The sequence below is a fragment of the Globicephala melas genome, chromosome 1 (genome assembly GCF_963455315.2).
Source record: "Globicephala melas chromosome 1, mGloMel1.2, whole genome shotgun sequence".
Taxonomy (NCBI): Eukaryota; Metazoa; Chordata; class Mammalia; order Artiodactyla; family Delphinidae; genus Globicephala; species Globicephala melas.
In genome coordinates this window covers 64,177,416-64,198,827 of record NC_083314.1, presented here as the reverse complement: position 1 = coordinate 64,198,827, position 21,412 = coordinate 64,177,416, and positions in this window count along the sequence as shown.

The following is a 21,412-nucleotide window of genomic DNA, read 5'->3' as shown; positions in this document are numbered from 1 at the left end:
CTCACACGTACGCTCCCCCTAGAGCGTTGTCGTACCCTCACCTGGACCCTAAACCGTCCCCGTCCCCTAACCCTAACCCTAGCCCGAACCCTAACCCTAACCCTTCCCCGAAGCCTGACCCTCAGCCGTCCCCTAATCCTAACCCGTACGCTGACACTAACCCGCGCCCTCACACGTACGCTCCCCCTAGAGCGTTGTCGTACCCTCACCTGGACCCTAAACCGTCCCCGTCCCCTAACCCTAACCCTAGCCCGAACCCTAACCCTAACCCTTCCCCGAAGCCTGACCCTCAGCCGTCCCCTAATCCTAAGCCGTACGCTGACACTAACCCGCGCCCTCACACGTACGCTCCCCCTAGAGCGTTGTCGTACCCTCACCTGGACCCTAAACCGTCCCCGTCCCCTAACCCTAACCCTAGCCCGAACCCTAACCCTAACCCTTCCCCGAAGCCTGACCCTCAGCCGTCCCCTAATCCTAACCCGTACGCTGACACTAACCCGCGCCCTCACACGTACGCTCCCCCTAGAGCGTTGTCGTACCCTCACCTGGACCCTAAACCGTCCCCGTCCCCTAACCCTAACCCTAGCCCGAACCCTAACCCTAACCCTTCCCCGAAGCCTGACCCTCAGCCGTCCCCTAATCCTAACCCGTACGCTGACACTAACCCGCGCCCTCACACGTACGCTCCCCCTAGAGCGTTGTCGTACCCTCACCTGGACCCTAAACCGTCCCCGTCCCGTAACCCTAACCCTAGACCGAACCCTAACCCTAACCCTTCCCCGAAGCCTGACCCTCACCCGTCTCCTAATCCTAACCCGTACGCTGACACTAACCCGCGCCCTCACACGTACGCTCCCCCTAGAGCGTTGTCGTACCCTCACCTGGACGCTAAACCGTCCCCGTCCCCTAACCCTAACCCTAGCCCGAACCCTAACCCTAACCCTTCCCCGAAGCCTGACCCTCACCCATCCCCTAATCCTAACCCGTACGCTGACACTAACCCGCGTCCTCACACGTACGCTCCCCCTAGAGCGTTGTCGTACCCTCACCTGGACCCTAAACCGTCCCCGTCCCCTAACCCTAATCCTAGCCCGAACCCTAACCCTAACCCTTCCCCGAAGCCTGACCCTCAGCCGTCCCCTAATCCTAACCCGTACGCTGACACTAACCCGCGCCCTCACACGTACGCTCCCCCTAGAGCGTTGTCGTACCCTCACCTGGACCCTGAACCGTCCCCGTCCCCTAACCCTAACCCTAGCCCGAACCCTAACCCTAACCCTTCCCCGAAGCCTGACCCTCAGCCGTCCCCTAATCCTAACCCGTACGCTGACACTAACCCGCGCCCTCACACGTACGCTCCCCCAGAGCGTTGTCGTACCCTCACCTGGACCCTAAACCGTCCCCGTCCCCTAACCCTAACCCTAGCCCGAACCCTAACCCTAACACTTTCCCGAAGCCTGACCCTCACCCGTCCCCTAATCCTAACCCGTACGCTGACACTAACCCGCGCCCTCACACGTACGCTCCCCGTAGAGCGTTGTCGTACCCTCACCTGGACCCTAAACCGTCCCCGTCCCCTAACCCTAACCCTAGCCCGAACCCTAACCCTAACCCTTCCCCGAAGCCTGACCCTCTGCCGTCCCCTAATCCTAACCCGTACGCTGACACTAACCCGCCCCCTCACACGTACGCTCCCCCTAGAGCGTTGTCGTACCCTCACCTGGACCCTAAACCGTCCCCGTCCCCTAACCCTAACCCTAGCCCGAACCCTAACCCTAACACTTCCCCGAAGCCTGACCCTCAGCCGTCCCCTAATCCTAACCCGTACGCTGACACTAACCCGCGCCCTCACACGTACGCTCCCCCTAGAGCGTTGTCGTACCCTCACCTGTACCCTAAACCGTCCCCGTCCCCTAACCCTAACCCTAGCCCGAACCCTAACCCTAACCCTTCCCCGAAGCCTGACCCTCACCCGTCCCCTAATCCTAACCCGTACGCTGACACTAACCGCGCCCTCACACGTACGCTCCCCCTAGATCGTTGTCGTACCCTCACCTGGACCCTAAACCGTCCCCGTCCCCTAACCCTAACCCTAGTCCGAACCCTAACCCTAACCCTTCCCCGAAGCCTGACCCTCAGCCGTCCCCTAATCCTAACCCGTACGCTGACACTAACCCGCGCCCTCACACGTACGCTCCCCCTAGAGCGTTGTCGTACCCTCACCTGGACCCTAAACCGTCCCCGTCTCCTAACCCTAACCCTAGCCCGAACCCTAACCCTAACCCTTCCCCGAAGCCTGACCCTCAGCCGTCCCCTAATCCTAACCCGTACGCTGACACTAACCCGCGCCCTCACACGTACGCTCCCCCTAGAGCGTTGTCGTACCCTCACCTGGACCCTAAACCGTCCCCGTCCCCTAACCCTAACCCTAGCCCGAACCCTAACCCTAACCCTTCCCCGAAGCCTGACCCTCACCCGTCCCCTAATCCTAACCCGTACGCTGACAATAACCCGCGCCCTCACACGTACGCTCCCCCTAGAGCGTTGTCGTACCCTCACCTGGACCCTGAACCGTCCCCGTCCCCTAACCCTAACCCTAGCCCGAACCATAACCCTAACCCTTCCCCGAAGCCTGACCCTCAGCCGTCCCCTAATCCTAACCCGTACGCTGACACTAACGCACGCCCTCACACGTACGCTCCCCCTAGAGCGTTGTCGTACCCTCACCTGGACCCTAAACCGTGTCCGTCCCCTAACCCTAACCCTAGCCCGAACCCTAACCCTAACCCTTCCCCGAAGCCTGACCCTCACCCGTCCCCTAATCCTAACCCGTACGCTGACACTAACCGCGCCCTCACACGTACGCTCCCCCTAGATCGTTGTCGTACCCTCACCTGGACCCTAAACCGTCCCCGTCCCCTAACCCTAACCCTAGTCCGAACCCTAACCCTAACCCTTCCCCGAAGCCTGACCCTCAGCCGTCCCCTAATCCTAACCCGTACGCTGACACTAACCCGCGCCCTCACACGTACGCTCCCCCTAGAGCGTTGTCGTACCCTCACCTGGACCCTAAACCGTCCCCGTCTCCTAACCCTAACCCTAGCCCGAACCCTAACCCTAACCCTTCCCCGAAGCCTGACCCTCAGCCGTCCCCTAATCCTAACCCGTACGCTGACACTAACCCGCGCCCTCACACGTACGCTCCCCCTAGAGCGTTGTCGTACCCTCACCTGGACCCTAAACCGTCCCCGTCCCCTAACCCTAACCCTAGCCCGAACCCTAACCCTAACCCTTCCCCGAAGCCTGACCCTCACCCGTCCCCTAATCCTAACCCGTACGCTGACAATAACCCGCGCCCTCACACGTACGCTCCCCCTAGAGCGTTGTCGTACCCTCACCTGGACCCTGAACCGTCCCCGTCCCCTAACCCTAACCCTAGCCCGAACCATAACCCTAACCCTTCCCCGAAGCCTGACACTCAGCCGTCCCCTAATCCTAACCCGTACGCTGACACTAACGCACGCCCTCACACGTACGCTCCCCCTAGAGCGTTGTCGTACCCTCACCTGGACCCTAAACCGTCCCCGTCCCCTAACCCTAACCCTAGCCCGAACCCTAACCCTAACCCTTTCCCGAAGCCTGACCCTCACCCGTCCCCTAATCCTAACCCGTACGCTGACACTAACCCGCGCCCTCACACGTACGCTCCCCCTAGAGCGTTGTCGTACCCTCACCTGGACCCTGAACCGTCCCCGTCCCCTAACCCTAGCCCGAACCCTAACCCTAACCCTTCCCCGAAGCCTGACCCACACCCGTCCCCTAATCCTAACCCGTACGCTGACACTAACCCGCGCCCTCACACGTACGCTCCCCCTAGAGCGTTGTCGTACCGTCACCTGGACCCTGAACCGTCCCCGTCCCCTAACCCTAACCCTAGCCCGAACCCTAACCCTTCCCCGAAGCCTGACCCTCAGCCGTCCCCTAATCCTAACCCGTACGCTGACACTAACCCGCGCCCTCACACGTACGCTCCCCCTAGAGCGTTGTCGTACCCTCACCTGGACCCTAAACCGTCCCTGTCCCCTAACCCTAACCCTAGCCCGAACCCTAACCCTAACCCTTCCCCGAAGCCTGACCCTCAGCCGTCCCCTAATCCTAACCCGTACGCTGACACTAACCCGCGCCCTCACACGTACGCTCCCCCTAGAGCGTTGTCGTACCCTCACCTGGACCCTAAACCGTCCCCGTCCCCTAAACCTAACCCTAGCCCGAACCCTAACCCTAACCCTTCCCCGAAGCCTGACCCTCAGCCGTCCCCTAATCCTAACCCGTACGCTGACACTAACCCGCGTCCTCACACGTACGCTCCCCCTAGAGCGTTGTCGTACCCTCACCTGGACCCTAAACCGTCCCCGTCCCCTAACCCTAACCCTAGCCCGAACCCTAACCCTAACCCTTCCCCGAAGCCTGACCCTCACCCGTCCCCTAATCCTAACCCGTACGCTGACACTAACCCGCGCCCTCACACGTACGCTCCCCCTAGAGCGTTGTCGTACCCTCACCTGGACCCTAAACCGTCCCCGTCCCCTAACCCTAACCCTAGCCCGAACCCTAACCCTAACCCTTCCCCGAAGCCTGACCCTCAGCCGTCCCCTAATCCTAACCCGTACGCTGACACTAACCCGCGCCCTCACACGTACGCTCCCCCTAGAGCGTTGTCGTACCCTCACCTGGACCCTAAACCGTCCCCGTCCCCTAACCCTAACCCTAGCCCGAACCCTAACCCTAACCCTTCCCCGAAGCCTGACCCTCAGACGTCCCCTAATCCTAACCCGTACGCTGACACTAACCCGCGCCCTCACACGTACGCTCCCCCTAGAGCGTTGTCGTACCCTCACCTGGACCCTAAACCGTCCCCGTCCCCTAACCCTAACCCTAGCCCGAACCCTAACCCTAACCCTTCCCCGAAGCCTGACCCTCAGCCGTCCCATAATCCTAACCCGTACGCTGACACTAACCCGCGCCCTCACACGTACGCTCCCCCTAGAGCGTTGTCGTACCCTCACCTGGACCCTAAACCGTCCCCGTCCCCTAACCCTAACCCTAGCCCGAACCCTAACCCTAAACCTTCCCCGAAGCCTGACCCTCAGCCGTCCCCTAATCCTAACCCGTACGCTGACACTAACCCACGCCCTCACACGTACGCTCCCCGTATAGTGTTGTCGTACCCTCACCTGGACCCTAAACCGTCCCCGTCCCCTAACCCTAACCCTAGCCCGAACCCTAACCCTAACCCTTCCCCGAAGCCTGACCCTCACCCGTCCCCTAATCCTAACCCGTACGCTGACACTAACCCGCGCCCTCACATGTACGCTCCCCCTAGAGCGTTGTCGTACCCTCACCTGGACCCTAAACCGTCCCCGTCCCGTAACCCTAACCCTAGCCCGAACCCTAACCCTAACCCTTTCCCGAAGCCTGACCCTCACCCGTCCCCTAATCCTAACCCGTACGCTGACACTAACCCGCGCCCTCACACGTACGCTCCCCCTAGAGCGTTGTCGTACCCTCACCTGGACGCTAAACCGTCCCCGTCCCCTAACCCTAACCCTAGCCCGAACCCTAACCCTAACCCTTCCCCGAAGCCTGACCCTCACCCGTCCCCTAATCCTAACCCGTACGCTGACACTAACCCGCGCCCTCACACGTACGCTCCCCCTAGAGCGTTGTCGTACCCTCACCTGGACCCTAAACCGTCCCCGTCCCCTAACCCTAACCCTAGCCCGAACCCTAACCCTAACCCTTCCCCGAAGCCTGACCCTCAGCCGTCCCCTAATCCCTACCCGTACGCTGACACTAACCCGCGCCCTCACACGTACGCTTCCCCTAGAGCGTTGTCATACCCTCACCTGGACCCTGAACCGTCCCCGTCCCCTAACCCTAACCCTAGCCCGAACCCTAACCCTAACCCTTCCCCGAAGCCTGACCCTCACCCGTCCCCTAATCCTAACCCGTACGCTGACACTAACCCGCGCCCTCACACGTACGCTCCCCCTAGAGCGTTGTCGTACCCTCACCTGGACCCTAAACCGTCCCCGTCCCCTAACCCTAACCCTAGCCCGAACCCTAACCCTAACCCTTCCCCGAAGCCTGACCCTCAGCCGTCCCCTAATCCTAACCCGTACGCTGACACTAACCCGCGCCCTCACACGTACGCTCCCCCTAGAGCGTTGTCGTACCCTCACCTGGACCCTGAACCGTCCCCGTCCCCTAACCCTAACCCTAGCCCGAACCCTAACCCTAACCCTTCCCCGAAGCCTGACCCTCACCCGTCCCCTAATCCTAACCCGTACGCTGACACTAACCCGCGCCCTCACACGTACGCTCCCCCTAGAGCGTTGTCGTACCCTCACCTGGACCCTAAACCGTGTCCGTCCCGTAACCCTAACCCTAGCCCGAACCCTAACCCTAACCCTTCCCCGAAGCCTGACCCTCACCCGTCCCCTAATCCTAACCCGTACGCTGACACTAACCCGCGCCCTCACACGTACGCTCCCCCTAGAGCATTGTCGTACCCTCACCTGGACGCTAAACCGTCCCCGTCCCCTAACCCTAACCCTAGCCCGAACCCTAACCCTAACCCTTCCCCGAAGCCTGACCCTCAGCCGTCCCCTAATCCTAACCCATACGCTGACACTAACCCGCGCCCTCACACGTACGCTCCCCCTAGAGCGTTGTCGTACCCTCACCTGGACCCTAAACCGTCCCCGTCCCCTAACCCTAACCCTAGCCCGAACCCTAACCCTAACCCTTCCCCGAAGCCTGACCCTCAGCCGTCCCCTAATCCTAACCCGTACGCTGACACTAACCCGCGCCCTCATACGTACGCTCCCCCTAGAGCGTTGTCGTACCCTCACCTGGTCCCTAAACCGTCCCCGTCCCCTAACCCTAACCCTAGCCCGAACCCTAACCCTAACCCTTCCCCGAAGCCTGACCCTCACCCGTCCCCTAATCCTAACCCGTACGCTGAAACTAACCCGCGCCCTCACAAGTACGCTCCCCCTAGAGCGTTGTCGTACCCTCACCTGGACGCTAAACCGTCCCCGTCCCCTAACCCTAACCCTAGCCCAAACCCTAACCCTAACCCTTCCCCGAAGCCTGACCCTCAGCCGTCCCCTAATCCTAACCCGTACGCTGACACTAACCCGCGCCCTCACACGTACGCTCCCCCTAGAGCGTTGTCGTACCCTCACCTGGACCCTAAACCGTCCCCGTCCCCTAACCCTAACCCTAGCCCGAACCCTAACCCTAACCCTTCCCCGAAGCCTGACCCTCACCCGTCCCCTAATCCTAACCCGTACGCTGACACTAACCCGCGCCCTCACACGTACGCTCCCCCTAGAGCGTTGTCGTACCCTCACCTGGACCCTAAACCGTCCCCGTCCCCTAACCCTAACCCTAGCCCGAACCCTAACCCTAACCCTTCCCCGAAGCCTGACCCTCAGCCGTCCCCTAATCCTAACCCGTACGCTGACACTAACCCGCGCCCTCACACGTACGCTCCCCCTAGAGCGTTGTCGTACCCTCACCTGGACCCTAAACCGTCCCCGTCCCCTAACCCTAACCCTAGCCCGAACCCTAACCCTAACCCTTCCCCGACACCTGACCCTCAGCCGTCCCCTAATCCTAACCCGTACGCTGACACTAACCCGCGCCCTCACACGTACGCTCCCCCTAGAGCGTTGTCGTACCCTCACCTGGACCCTAAACCGTCCCCGTCCCGTAACCCTAACCCTAGCCCGAACCCTAACCCTAACCCTTCCCCGAAGCCTGACCCTCACCCGTCCCCTAATCCTAACCCGTACGCTGACACTAACACGCGCCCTCACACGTACGCTCCCCCTAGAGCGTTGTCGTACCCTCACCTGGACGCTAAACCGTCCCCGTCCCCTAACCCTAACCCTAGCCCGAACCCTAACCCTAACCCTTCCCCGAAGCCTGACCCTCACCCGTCCCCTAATCCTAACCCGTACGCTGACACTAACCCGCGCCCTCACACATACGCTCCCCCTAGAGCGTTGTCGTACCCTCACCTGGACCCTAAACCGTCCCCGTCCCCTAACCCTAACCCTAGCCCGAACCCTAACCCTAACCCTTCCCCGAAGCCTGACCCTCAGCCGTCCCCTAATCCTAACCCGTACGCTGACACTAACCCGCGCCCTCACACGTACGCTCCCCCTAGAGCGTTGTCGTACCCTCACCTGGACCCTGAACTGTCCCCGTCCCCTAACCCTAACCCTAGCCCGAACCCTAACCCTAACCCTTCCCCGAAGCCTGACCCTCAGCCGTCCCCAAATCCTAACCCGTACGTTGACACTAACCCGCGCCCTCACACGTACGCTCCCCCAGAGCGTTGTCGTACCCTCACCTGGACCCTAAACCGTCCCCGTCCCCTAACCCTATCCCTAGCCCGAACCCTAACCCTAACCCTTTCCCGAAGCCTGACCCTCACCCGTCCCCTAATCCTAACCCGTACGCTGACACTAACCCGCGCCCTCACACGTACGCTCCCCGTAGAGCGTTGTCGTACCCTCACCTGGACCCTAAACCGTCCCCGTCCCCTAACCCTAACCCTAGCCCGAACCCTAACCCTAACCCTTCCCCGAAGCCTGACCCTCTGCCGTCCCCTAATCCTAACCCGTACGCTGACACTAACCCGCCCCCTCACACGTACGCTCCCCCTAGAGCGTTGTCGTACCCTCACCTGGACCCTAAACCGTCCCCGTCCCCTAACCCTAACCCTAGCCCGAACCCTAACCCTAACACTTCCCCGAAGCCTGACCCTCAGCCGTCCCCTAATCCTAACCCGTACGCTGACACTAACCCGCGCCCTCACACGTACGCTCCCCCTAGAGCGTTGTCGTACCCTCACCTGTACCCTAAACCGTCCCCGTCCCCTAACCCTAACCCTAGCCCGAACCCTAACCCTAACCCTTCCCCGAAGCCTGACCCTCAGCCGTCCCCTAATCCTAACCCGTACGCTGACACTAACCGCGCCCTCACACGTACGCTCCCCCTAGAGCGTTGTCGTACCCTCACCTGGACCCTAAACCGTCCCCGTCCCCTAACCCTAACCCTAGCCCGAACCCTAACCCTAACCCTTCCCCGAAGCCTGACCCTCAGCCGTCCCCTAATCCTAACCCGTACGCTGACACTAACCCGCGCCCTCACACGTACGCTCCCCCTAGAGCGTTGTCGTACCCTCACCTGGACCCTGAACCGTCCCCGTCCCCTAACCCTAACCCTAGCCCGAACCATAACCCTAACCCTTCCCCGAAGCCTGACCCTCAGCCGACCCCTAATCCTAACCCGTACGCTGACACTAACGCACGCCCTCACACGTACGCTCCCCCTAGAGCGTTGTCGTACCCTCACCTGGACCCTAAACCGTCCCCGTCCCCTAACCCTAACCCTAGCCCGAACCCTAACCCTAACCCTTCCCCGAAGCCTGACCCTCACCCGTCCCCTAATCCTAACCCGTACGCTGACACTAACCCGCGCCCTCACACGTACGCTCCCCCTAGAGCGTTGTCGTACCCTCACCTGGACCCTGAACCGTCCCCGTCCCCTAACCCTAGCCCGAACCCTAACCCTAACCCTTCCCCGAAGCCTGACCCTCACCCGTCCCCTAATCCTAACCCGTACGCTGACACTAACCCGCGCCCTCACACGTACGCTCCGCTAGAGCGTTGTCGTACCCTCACCTGGACCCTAAACCGTCCCCGTCCCCTAACCCTAACCCTAGCCCGAACCCTAACCCTAACCCTTCCCCGAAGCCTGACCCTCAGCCGTCCCCTAATCCTAACCCATACGCTGACACTAATCCGCGCCCTCACACGTACGCTCCCCCTAGAGCGTTGTCGTACCCTCACCTGGACCCTAAACCGTCCCCGTCCCCTAACCCTAACCCTAGCCCGAACCCTAACCCTAACCCTTCCCCGAAGCCTGACCCTCAGCCGTCCCCTAATCCTAACCCGTACGCTGACACTAACCCGCGTCCTCACACGTACGCTCCCCCTAGAGCGTTGTCGTACCCTCACCTTGACCCTAAACCGTCCCCGTCCCCTAACCCTAACCCTAGCCCGAACCCTAACCCTAACCCTTCCCCGAAGCCTGACCCTCACCCGTCCCCTAATCCTAACCCGTACGCTGACACTAACCCGCGCCCTCACACGTACGCTCCCCCTAGAGCGTTGTCGTACCCTCACCTGGACGCTAAACCGTCCCCGTCCCCTAACCCTAACCCTAGCCCGAACCCTAAACCTAACCCTTCCCCGAAGCCTGACCCTCAGCCGTCCCCTAATCCTAACCCGTACGCTGACACTAACCCGCGCCCTCACACGTACGCTCCCCCTAGAGCGTTGTCGTACCCTCACCTGGACCCTAAACCGTCCCCGTCCCCTAACCCTAACCCTAGCCCGAACCCTAACCCTAACCCTTCCCCGAAGCCTGACCCTCAGACGTCCCCTAATCCTAACCCGTACGCTGACACTAACCCGCGCCCTCACACGTACGCTCCCCCTAGAGCGTTGTCGTACCCTCACCTGGACCCTAAACCGTCCCCGTCCCCTAACCCTAACCCTAGCACGAACCCTAACCCTAACCCTTCCCCGAAGCCTGACCCTCAGCCGTCCCCTAATCCTAACCCGTACGCTGACACTAACCCGCGCCCTCACACGTACGCTCCCCCTAGAGCGTTGTCGTACCCTCACCTGGACCCTAAACCGTCCCCGTCCCCTAACCCTAACCCTAGCCCGAACCCTAACCCTAACCCTTCCCCGAAGCCTGACCCTCAGCCGTCCCCTAATCCTAACCCGTACGCTGACACTAACCCACGCCCTCACACGTACGCTCCCCCTATAGTGTTGTCGTACCCTCACCTGGACCCTAAACCGTCCCCGTCCCCTAACCCTAACCCTAGCCCGAACCCTAACCCTAACCCTTCCCCGAAGGCTGACCCTCACCCGTCCCCTAATCCTAACCCGTACGCTGACACTAACCCGCGCCCTCACACGTACGCTCCCCCTAGAGCGTTGTCGTACCCTCACCTGGACCCTAAACCGTCCCCGTCCCGTAACCCTAACCCTAGCCCGAACCCTAACCCTAACCCTTCCCCGAAGCCTGACCCTCACCCGTCCCCTAATCCTAACCCGTACGCTGACACTAACCCGCGCCCTCACACGTACGCTCCCCCTAGAGCGTTGTCGTACCCTCACCTGGACGCTAAACCGTCCCCGTCCCCTAACCCTAACCCTAGCCCGAACCCTAACCCTAACCCTTCCCCGAAGCCTGACCCTCAGCCGTCCCCTAATCCTAACCCGTACGCTGACACTAACCCGCGCCCTCACACGGACGCTCCCCCTAGAGCGTTGTCGTACCCTCACCTGGACCCTGAACCGTCCCCGTCCCCTAACCCTAACCCTAGCCCGAACCCTAACCCTAACCCTTCCCCGAAGCCTGACCCTCACCCGTCCCCTAATCCTAACCCGTACGCTGACACTAACCCGCGCCCTCACACGTACGCTCCCCCTAGAGCGTTGTCGTACCCTCACCTGGACCCTAAACCGTCCCCGTCCCCTAACCCTAACCCTAGCCCGAACCCTAACCCTAACCCTTCCCCGAAGCCTGACCCTCACCCGTCCCCTAATCCTAACCCGTACGCTGACACTAACCCGCGCCCTCACACGTACGCTCCCCCTAGAGCGTTGTCGTACCCTCACCTGGACGCTAAACCGTCCCCGTCCCCTAACCCTAACCCTAGCCCGAACCCTAACCCTAACCCTTCCCCGAAGCCTGACCCTCAGCCGTCCCCTAATCCTAACCCGTACGCTGACACTAACCCACGCCCTCACACGTACGCTCCCCCTAGAGCGTTGTCGTACCCTCACCTGGACCCTAAACCGTCCCCGTCCCCTAACCCTAACCCTAGCCCGAACCCTAACCCTAACCCTTCCCCGAAGCCTGACCCTCAGCCGTCCCCTAATCCTAACCCGTACGCTGACACTAACCTGCGCCCTCACACGTACGCTCCCCCTAGAGCGTTGTCGTACCCTCACCTGGACCCTAAACCGTCCCCGTCCCCTAACCCTAACCCTAGCCCGAACCCTAACCCTAACCCTTCCCCGAAGCCTGGCCCTCAGCCGTCCCCTAATCCTAACCTGTACGCTGACACTAACCCGCGCCCTCACACGTACGCTCCCCCTAGAGCGTTGTCGTACCCTCACCTGGACCCTGAACCGTCCCCGTCCCCTAACCCTAACCCTAGCCCGAACCCTAACCCTAACCCTTCCCCGAAGCCTGACCCTCACCCGTCCCCTAATCCTAACCCGTACGCTGACACTAACCCACGCCCTCACACGTACGCTCCCCCTAGAGCGTTGTCGTACCCTCACCTGGACCCTAAACCGTCCCCGTCCCCTAACTCTAACCCTAGCCCGAACCCTAACCCTAAACCTTCCCCGAAGCCTGACCCTCAGCCGTCCCCTAATCCTAACCCGTACGCTGACACTAACCCGCGCCCTCACACGTACGCTCCCCCTAGAGCGTTGTCGTACCCTCACCTGGACCCTAAACCGTCCCCGTCCCCTAACCCTAACCCTAGCCCGAACCCTAACCCTAACCCTTCCCCGAAGCCTGACCCTCAGCCGTCCCCTAATCCTAACCCGTACGCTGACACTAACCCGTGCCCTCACACGTACGCTCCCCCTAGAGCGTTGTCGTACCCTCACCTAGACCCTAAACCGTCCCCGTCCCCTAACCCTAACCCTAGCCTGAACCCTAACCCTAACCCTTCCCCGAAGCCTGACCCTCAGCCGTCCCCTAATCCTAACCCGTACGCTGACACTAACCCGCGCCCTCACACGTACGCTCCCCCTAGAGCGTTGTCGTACCCTCACCTGGACCCTAAACCGTCCCCGTCCCCTAACCCTAACCCTAGCCCGAACCCTAACCCTAACCCTTCCCCGAAGCCTGACCCTCACCCGTCCCCTAATCCTAACCCGTATGCTGACACTAACCCACGCCCTCACACGTACGCTCCCCCTAGAGCGTTGTCGTACCCTCACCTGGACCCTAAACTGTCCCCGTCCCCTAACTCTAACCCTAGCCCGAACCCTAACCCTAACCCTTCCCCGAAGCCTGACCCTCAGCCGTCCCCTAATCCTAACCCGTACGCTGACACTAACCCGCGCCCTCACACGTACGCTCCCCCTAGAGCGTTGTCGTACCCTCACCTGGACCCTAAACCGTCCCCGTCCCCTAACCCTAACCCTAGCCCGAACCCTAACCCTAACACTTCCCCGAAGCCTGACCCTCAGCCGTCCCCTAATCCTAACCCATACGCTGACACTAACCCGCGCCCTCACACGTACGCTCCCCCTAGAGCTTTGTCGTACCCTCACCTGGACCCTAAACCGTCCCCGTCCCCTAACCCTAACCCTAGCCCGAACCCTAACCCTAACCCTTCCCCGAAGCCTGACCCTCACCCGTCCCCTAATCCTAACCCGTACGCTGACACTAACCCGCGCCCTCACACGTACGCTCCCCCTAGAGCGTTGTCGTACCCTCACCTGGACGCTAAACCGTCCCCGTCCCCTAACCCTAACCCTAGCCCGAACCCTAACCCTAACCCTTCCCCGAAGCCTGACCCTCAGCCGTCCCCTAATCCTAACCCGTACGCTGACACTAACCCGCGCCCTCACACGTACGCTCCCCCTAGAGCGTTGTCGTACCCTCACCTGGACCCTAAACCGTCCCCGTCCCCTAACCCTAACCCTAGCCCGAACCCTAACCCTAACCCTTCCCCGAAGCCTGACCCTCACCCGACCCCTAATCCTAACCCGTACGCTGACACTAACCCGCGCCCTCACACGTACGCTCCCCCTAGAGCGTTGTCGTACCCTCACCTGGACCCTGAACCGTCCCCGTCCCATAACCCTAACCCTAGCCCGAACCCTAACCCTAACCCTTCCCCGAAGCCTGACCCTCAGCCGTCCCCTAATCCTAACCCGTACGCTGACACTAACGCACACCCTCACACGTACGCTCCCCCTAGAGCGTTGTCGTACCCTCACCTGGACCCTGAACCGTCCCCGTCCCCTAACCCTAACCCTAGCCCGAACCCTAACCCTAACCCTTCCCCGAAGCCTGACCCTCACCCGTCCCCTAATCCTAACCCGTACGCTGACACTAACCCGCGCCCTCACACGTACGCTCCCCCTAGAGCGTTGTCGTACCCTCAACTGGACCCTGAACCGTCCCCGTCCCCTAACCCTAACCCTAGCCCGAACCCTAACCCTAACCCTTCCCCGAAGCCTGACCCTCACCCGTCCCCTAATCCTAACCCGTACGCTGACACTAACCCGCGCCCTCACAAGTACGCTCCCCCTAGAGCGTTGTCGTACCCTCACCTGGACCCTGAACCGTCCCCGTCCCATAACCCTAACCCTAGCCCGAACCCTAACCCTAACCCTTCCCCGAAGCCTGACCCTCAGCCGTCCCCTAATCCTAACCCGTACGCTGACACTAACCCACGCCCTCACACGTACGCTCCCCCTAGAGCGTTGTCGTACCCTCACCTGGACCCTAAACCGTCCCCGTCCCCTAACCCTAACCCTAGCCCGAACCCTAACCCTAACCCTTCCCCGAAGCCTGACCCTCAGCCGTCCCCTAATCCTAACCCATACGCTGACACTAACCCGCGCCCTCACACGTACGCTCCCCCTAGAGCGCTGTCGTACACTCACCTGGACCCTAAACCGTCCCGGTCCCCTAACCCTAACCCTAGCCCGAACCCTAACCCTAACCCTTCGCCGAAGCCTGACCCTCAGACGTCCCCTAATCTAACCCGTACGCTGACACTAACCCGCGCCCTCACACGTACGCTCCCCCTAGAGCGTTGTCGTACCCTCACCTGGACCCTAAACCGTCCCCGTCCCCTAATCCTAGCCCGAACCCTAACCCTAACCCTTCCCCGAAGCCTGACCCTCAGCCGTCCCCTAATCCTAACCCGTACGCTGACACTAACCCGCGCCCTCACACGTACGCTCCCCCTAGAGCGTTGTAGTACCCTCACCTGGACCCTAAACCGTCCCCGTCCCCTAACCCTAACCCTAGCCCGAACCCTAACCCTAACCCTTCCCCGAAGCCTGACCCTCAGCCGTCCCCTAATCCTAACCCGTACGCTGACACTAACCCGCGCCCTCACACGTACGCTCCCCCTAGAGCGTTGTCGTACCCTCACCTGGACCCTAAACCGTCCCCGTCCCCTAACCCTAACCCTAGCCCGAACCCTAACCCTAACCCTTCCCCGAAGCCTGACCCTCACCCGTCCCCTAATCCTAACCCGTACGCTGACACTAACCCGCGCCCTCACACGTACGCTCCCCCTAGAGCGTTGTCGTACCCTCACCTGGACCCTAAACCGTCCCCGTCCCCTAACCCTAACCCTAGCCCGAACCCTAACCCTAACCCTTCCCCGAAGCCTGGCCCTCAGCCGTCCCCTAATCCTAACCCGTACGCTGACACTAACCCGCGCCCTCACACGTACGCTCCCCCTAGAGCGTTGTCGTACCCTCACCTGGACCCTAAACCGTCCTCGTCCCCTAACCCTAACCCTAGCCCGAACCCTAACCCTAACCCTTCCCCGAAGCCTGACCCTCACCCGTCCCCTAATCCTAACCCGTACGCTGACACTAACCCGCGCCCTCACACGTACGCTCCCCCTAGAGCGTTGTCGTACCCTCACCTGGACCCTGAACCGTCCCCGTCCCCTAACCCTAACCCTAGCCCGAACCCTAACCCTAACCCTTCCCCGAAGCCTGACCCTCACCCGTCCCCTAATCCTAACCCGTACGCTGACACTAACCCGCGCCCTCACACGTACGCTCCCCCAGAGCGTTGTCGTACCCTCACCTGGACCCTAAACCGTCCCCGTCCCCTAACCCTAACCCTAGCCCGAACCCTAACCCTAACCCTTCCCCGAAGCCTGACCCTCACCCGTCCCCTAATCCTAACCCGTACGCTGACACTAACCCCCGCCCTCACACGTACGCTCCCCCTAGAGCGTTGTCGTACCCTCACCTGGACCCTAAACCGTCCCCGTCCCCTAACCCTAACCCTAGCCCGAACCCTAACCCTAACCCTTCCCCGAAGCCTGACCCTCAGCCGTCCCCTAATCCTAACCCGTACGCTGACACTAACCCGCGCCCTCACACGTACGCCACCCCTAGAGCGTTGTCGTACCCTCACCTGGACCCTAAACCGTCCCCGTCCCCTAACCCTAACCCTAGCCCGAACCCTAACCCTAACCCTTCCCCGAAGCCTGACCCTCAGCCGTCCCCTAATCCTAACCCGTACGCTGACACTAACCCGCGCCCTCACACGTACGCTCCCCCTAGAGCGTTGTCGTACCCTCACCTGGACCCTAAACCGTCCCCGTCCCCTAACCCTAACCCTAGCCCGAACCCTAACCCTAACCCTTCCCCGAAGCCTGACCCTCAGCCGTCCCCTAATCCTAACCCGTACGCTGACACTAACCCGCGCCCTCACACGTACGCTCCCCCTAGAGCGTTGTCGTACCCTCACCTGGACCCTAAACCGTGTCCGTCCCCTAACCATAACCCTAGCCCGAACCCTAAACCTAACCCTTCCCCGAAGCCTGACCCTCAGCCGTCCCCTAATCCTAACCCGTACGCTGACACTAACCCGCGCACTCACACGTACGCTCCCCCTAGAGCGTTGTCGTACCCTCACCTGGACCCTAAACCGTCCCCGTCCCCTAACCCTAACCCTTTCCCGAAGCCTGACCCTCAGCCGTCCCCTAATCCTAACCCGTACGCTGACACTAACCCGCGCCCTCACACGTACGCTCCCCCTAGAGCTTTGTCGTACCCTCACCTGGACCCTAAACCGTCCCCGTCCCCTAACCCTAACCCTAGCCCGAACCCTAACCCTAACCCTTCCCCGAAGCCTGACCCTCAGCCGTCCCCTAATCCTAACCCGTACGCTGACACTAACCCGCGCCCTCACACGTACGCTCCCCCTAGAGCGTTGTCGTACCCTCACCTGGACCCTAAACCGTTCCCGTCCCATAACCCTAACCCTAGCCCGAACCCTAACCCTAACCCTTCCCCGAAGCCTGACCCTCACCCGTCCCCTAATCCTAACCCGTACGCTGACACTAACCCGCGCCCTCACACGTACGCTCCCCCTAGAGCGTTGTCGTACCCTCACCTGGACCCTAAACCGTCCCCGTCCCCTAACCCTAACCCTAGCCCGAACCCTAACCCTAACCCTTCCCCGAAGCCTGACCCTCACCCGTCCCCTAATCCTAACCCGTACGCTGACACTAACCCACGCCCTCACACGTACGCTCCCCCTAGAGCGTTGTCGTACCCTCACCTGGACCCTAAACCGTCCCCGTCCCCTAACCGTAACCCTAGCCCGAACCCTAACCCTAACCCTTCCCCGAAGCCTGACCCTCAGCCGTCCCCTAATCCTAACCCGTACGCTGACACTAACCCGCGCCCTCACACGTACGCTCCCCCTAGAGCGTTGTCGTACCCTCACCTGGACCCTAAACCGTCCCCGTCCCCTAACCCTAACCCTAGCCCGAACCCTAACCCTAACACTTCCCCGAAGCCTGACCCTCAGCCGTCCCCTAATCCTAACCCGTACGCTGACACTAACCCGCGCCCTCACACGTACGCTCCCCCTAGAGCGTTGTCGTACCCTCACCTGGACCCTAAACTGTCCCCGTCCCCTAACCCTAACCCTAGCCCGAACCCTAACCCTAACCCTTCACCGAAGCCTGACCCTCACCCGTCCCCTAATCCTAACCCGTACGCTGACACTAACCCGCGCCCTCACACGTACGCTCCCCCTAGAGCGTTGTCGTACCCTCACCTGGACCCTAAACCGTCCCCGTCCCCTAACCCTAACCCTAGCCCGAACCCTAACTCTAACCCTTCCCCGAAGCCTGACCCTCAGCCGTCCCCTAATCCTAACCCGTACGCTGACACTAACCCGCGCCCTCACACGTACGCTCCCCCTAGAGCGTTGTCGTACCCTCACCTGGACCCTAAACCGTCCCCGTCCCCTAACCCTAACCCTAGCCCGAACCCTAACCCTAACCCTTCCCCGAAGCCTGACCCTCACCCGTCCCCTAATCCTAACCCGTACGCTGACACTAACCCGCGCCCTCACACGTACGCTCCCCCTAGAGCGTTGTCGTACCCTCACCTGGACCCTAAACCGTCCCCGTCCCCTAACCCTAACCCTAGCCCGAACCCTAACCCTAACCCTTCCCCGAAGCCTGACCCTCAGCCGTCCCCTAATCCTAACCCGTATGCTGACACTAACCCGCGCCCTCACACGTACGCTCCCCCTAGAGCGTTGTCGTACCCTCACCTGGACGCTAAACCGTCCCGGTCCCCTAACCCTAACCCTAGCCCGAACCCTAACCCTAACCCTTCCCCGAAGCCTGACCCTCAGCCGTCCCCTAATCCTAACCCGTACGCTGACACTAACCCGCGCCCTCACACGGACGCTCCCCCTAGAGCGTTGTCGTACCCTCACCTGGACCCTGAACCGTCCCCGTCCCCTAACCCTAACCCTAGCCCGAACCCTAACCCTAACCCTTCCCCGAAGCCTGACCCTCAGCCGTCCCCTAATCCTAACCCGTACGCTGACACTAACCCGCGCCCTCACACGTACGCTCCCCCTAGAGCGTTGTCGTACCCTCACCTGGACCCTGAACCGTCCCCGTCCCCTAACCCTAACCCTAGCCCGAACCCTAACCCTAACCCTTCCCCGAAGCCTGACCCTCAGCCGTCCCCTAATCCTAACCCGTACGCTGACACTAACCCGTGCCCTCACACGTACGCTCCCCCTAGAGCGTTGTCGTACCCTCACCTAGACCCTAAACCGTCCCCGTCCCCTAACCCTAAACCTAGCCTGAACCCTAACCCTAACCCTTCCCCGAAGCCTGACCCTCAGCCGTCCCCTAATCCTAACCCGTACGCTGACACTAACCCGCGCCCTCACACGTACGCTCCCCCTAGAGCGTTGTCGTACCCTCACCTGGACCCTAAACCGTCCCCGTCCCCTAACCCTAACCCTAGCCCGAACCCTAACCCTAACCCTTCCCCGAAGCCTGACCCTCAGCCGTCCCCTAATCCTAACCCGTACGCTGACACTAACCCGCGCCCTCACACGTACGCTCCCCCTAGAGCGTTGTCGTACCCTCACCTGGACCCTAAACCGTCCCCGTCCCCTAACCCTAACCCTAGCCCCAACCCTAACCCTAACCCTTCCCCGAAGCCTGACCCTCAGCCGTCCCCTAATCCTAACCCGTACGCTGACACTAACCCGCGCCCTCACACGTACGCTCCCCCTAGAGCGTTCTCGTAACCTCACCTGGACCCTAAACCGTCCCCGTCCCCTAACCCTAACCCTAGCCCGAACCCTAACCCTAACACTTCCCCGAAGCCTGACCCTCAGCCGTCCCCTAATCCTAACCCGTACGCTGACACTAACCCGCGCCCTCACACGTACGCTCCCCCTAGAGCGTTGTCGTACCCTCACCTGGACCCTAAACCGTCCCCGTCCCCTAACCCTAACCCTAGCCCGAACCCTAACCCTAACCCTTCCCCGAAGCCTGACCCTCACCCGTCCCCTAATCCTAACCCGTACGCTGACACTAACGCGCGCCCTCACACGTACGCTCCCCCTAGAGCGTTGTCGTACCCTCACCTGGACCCTAAACCGTCCCCGTCCCCTAACCCTAACCCTAGCCCGAACCCTAACCCTAACCCTTCCCCGAAGCCTGACCCTCAGCCGTCCCCTAATCCTAACCCGTACGCTGACACTAACCCGCGCCCTCACACGTACGCTCCCCCTAGAGCGTTGTCGTACCCTCACCTGGACCCTAAACCGTCCCCGTCCCCTAACCCTAACCCTAGCCCGAACCCTAACCCTAACCCTTCCCCGAAGCCTGACCCTCAGCCGTCCCCTAATCCTAACCCGTACGCTGACACTAACCCGCGCCCTCACACGTACGCTCCCCCTAGAGCGTTGTCGTACCCTCACCTGGACCCTAAACCGTGTCCGTCCCCTAACCATAACCCTAGCCCGAACCCTAAACCTACCCCTTCCCCGAAGCCTGACCCTCAGCCGTCCCCTAATCCTAACCCGTACGCTGACACTAACTCGCGCCCTCACACGTACGCTCCCCCTAGAGCGTTGTCGTACCCTCACCTGGACCCTAAACCGTCCCCGTCCCCTAACCCTAACCCTAGCCCGAACCCTAACCCTAACCCTTCCCCGAAGCCTGACCCTCAGCCGTCCCCTAATCCTAACCCGTACGCTGACACTAACCCGCGCCCTCACACGTACGCTCCCCCTAGAGCGTTGTCGTACCCTCACCTGGACGCTAAACCGTCCCCGTCCCCTAACCCTAACCCTAGCCCGAACCCTAACCCTAACCCTTCCCCAAAGCCTGAACCTCAGCCGTCCCCTAATCCTAACCCGTACGCTGACACTAACCCGCGCCCTCACACGTACTCTCCCCCTAGAGCGTTGTCGTACCCTCACCTGGACCGTAAACCGTCCCCGTCCCCTAACCCTAACCCTAGCCCGAACCCTAACCCTAACCCTTCCCCGAAGCCTGACCCTCAGACGTCCCCTAATCCTAACCCGTACGCTGACACTAACCCGCGCCCTCACACGTACGCTCCCCCTAGAGCGTTGTCGTACCCTCACCTGGACCCTGAACCGTCCCCGTCCCCTAACCCTAGCCCGAACCCTAACCCTAACCCTTCCCCGAAGCCTGACCCTCACCCGTCCCCTAATCCTAACCCGTACGCTGACACTAACCCGCGCCCTCACACGTACGCTCCCCCTAGAGCGTTGTCGTACCCTCACCTGGACCCTGAACCGTCCCCGTCCCCTAACCCTAACCCTAGCCCGAACCCTAACCCTAACCCTTCCCCGAAGCCTGACCCTCAGCCGTCCCCTAATCCTAACCCGTACGCTGACACTAACCCGCGCCCTCACACGTACGCTCCCCCTAGAGCGTTGTCGTACCCTCACCTGGACCCTGAACCGTCCCCGTCACCTAACCCTAACCCTAGCCCGAACCCTAACCCTAACCCTTCCCCGAAGCCTGACCCTCACCCGTCCCCTAATCCTAACCAGTACGCTGACACTAACCCGCGCCCTCACACGTACGCTCCCCCTAGAGCGTTGTCGTACCCTCACCTGGACCCTGAACCGTCCCCGTCCCCTAACCCTAACCCTAGCCCGAACCCTAACCCTAAACCTTCCCCGAAGCCTGACCCTCACCCGTCCCCTAATC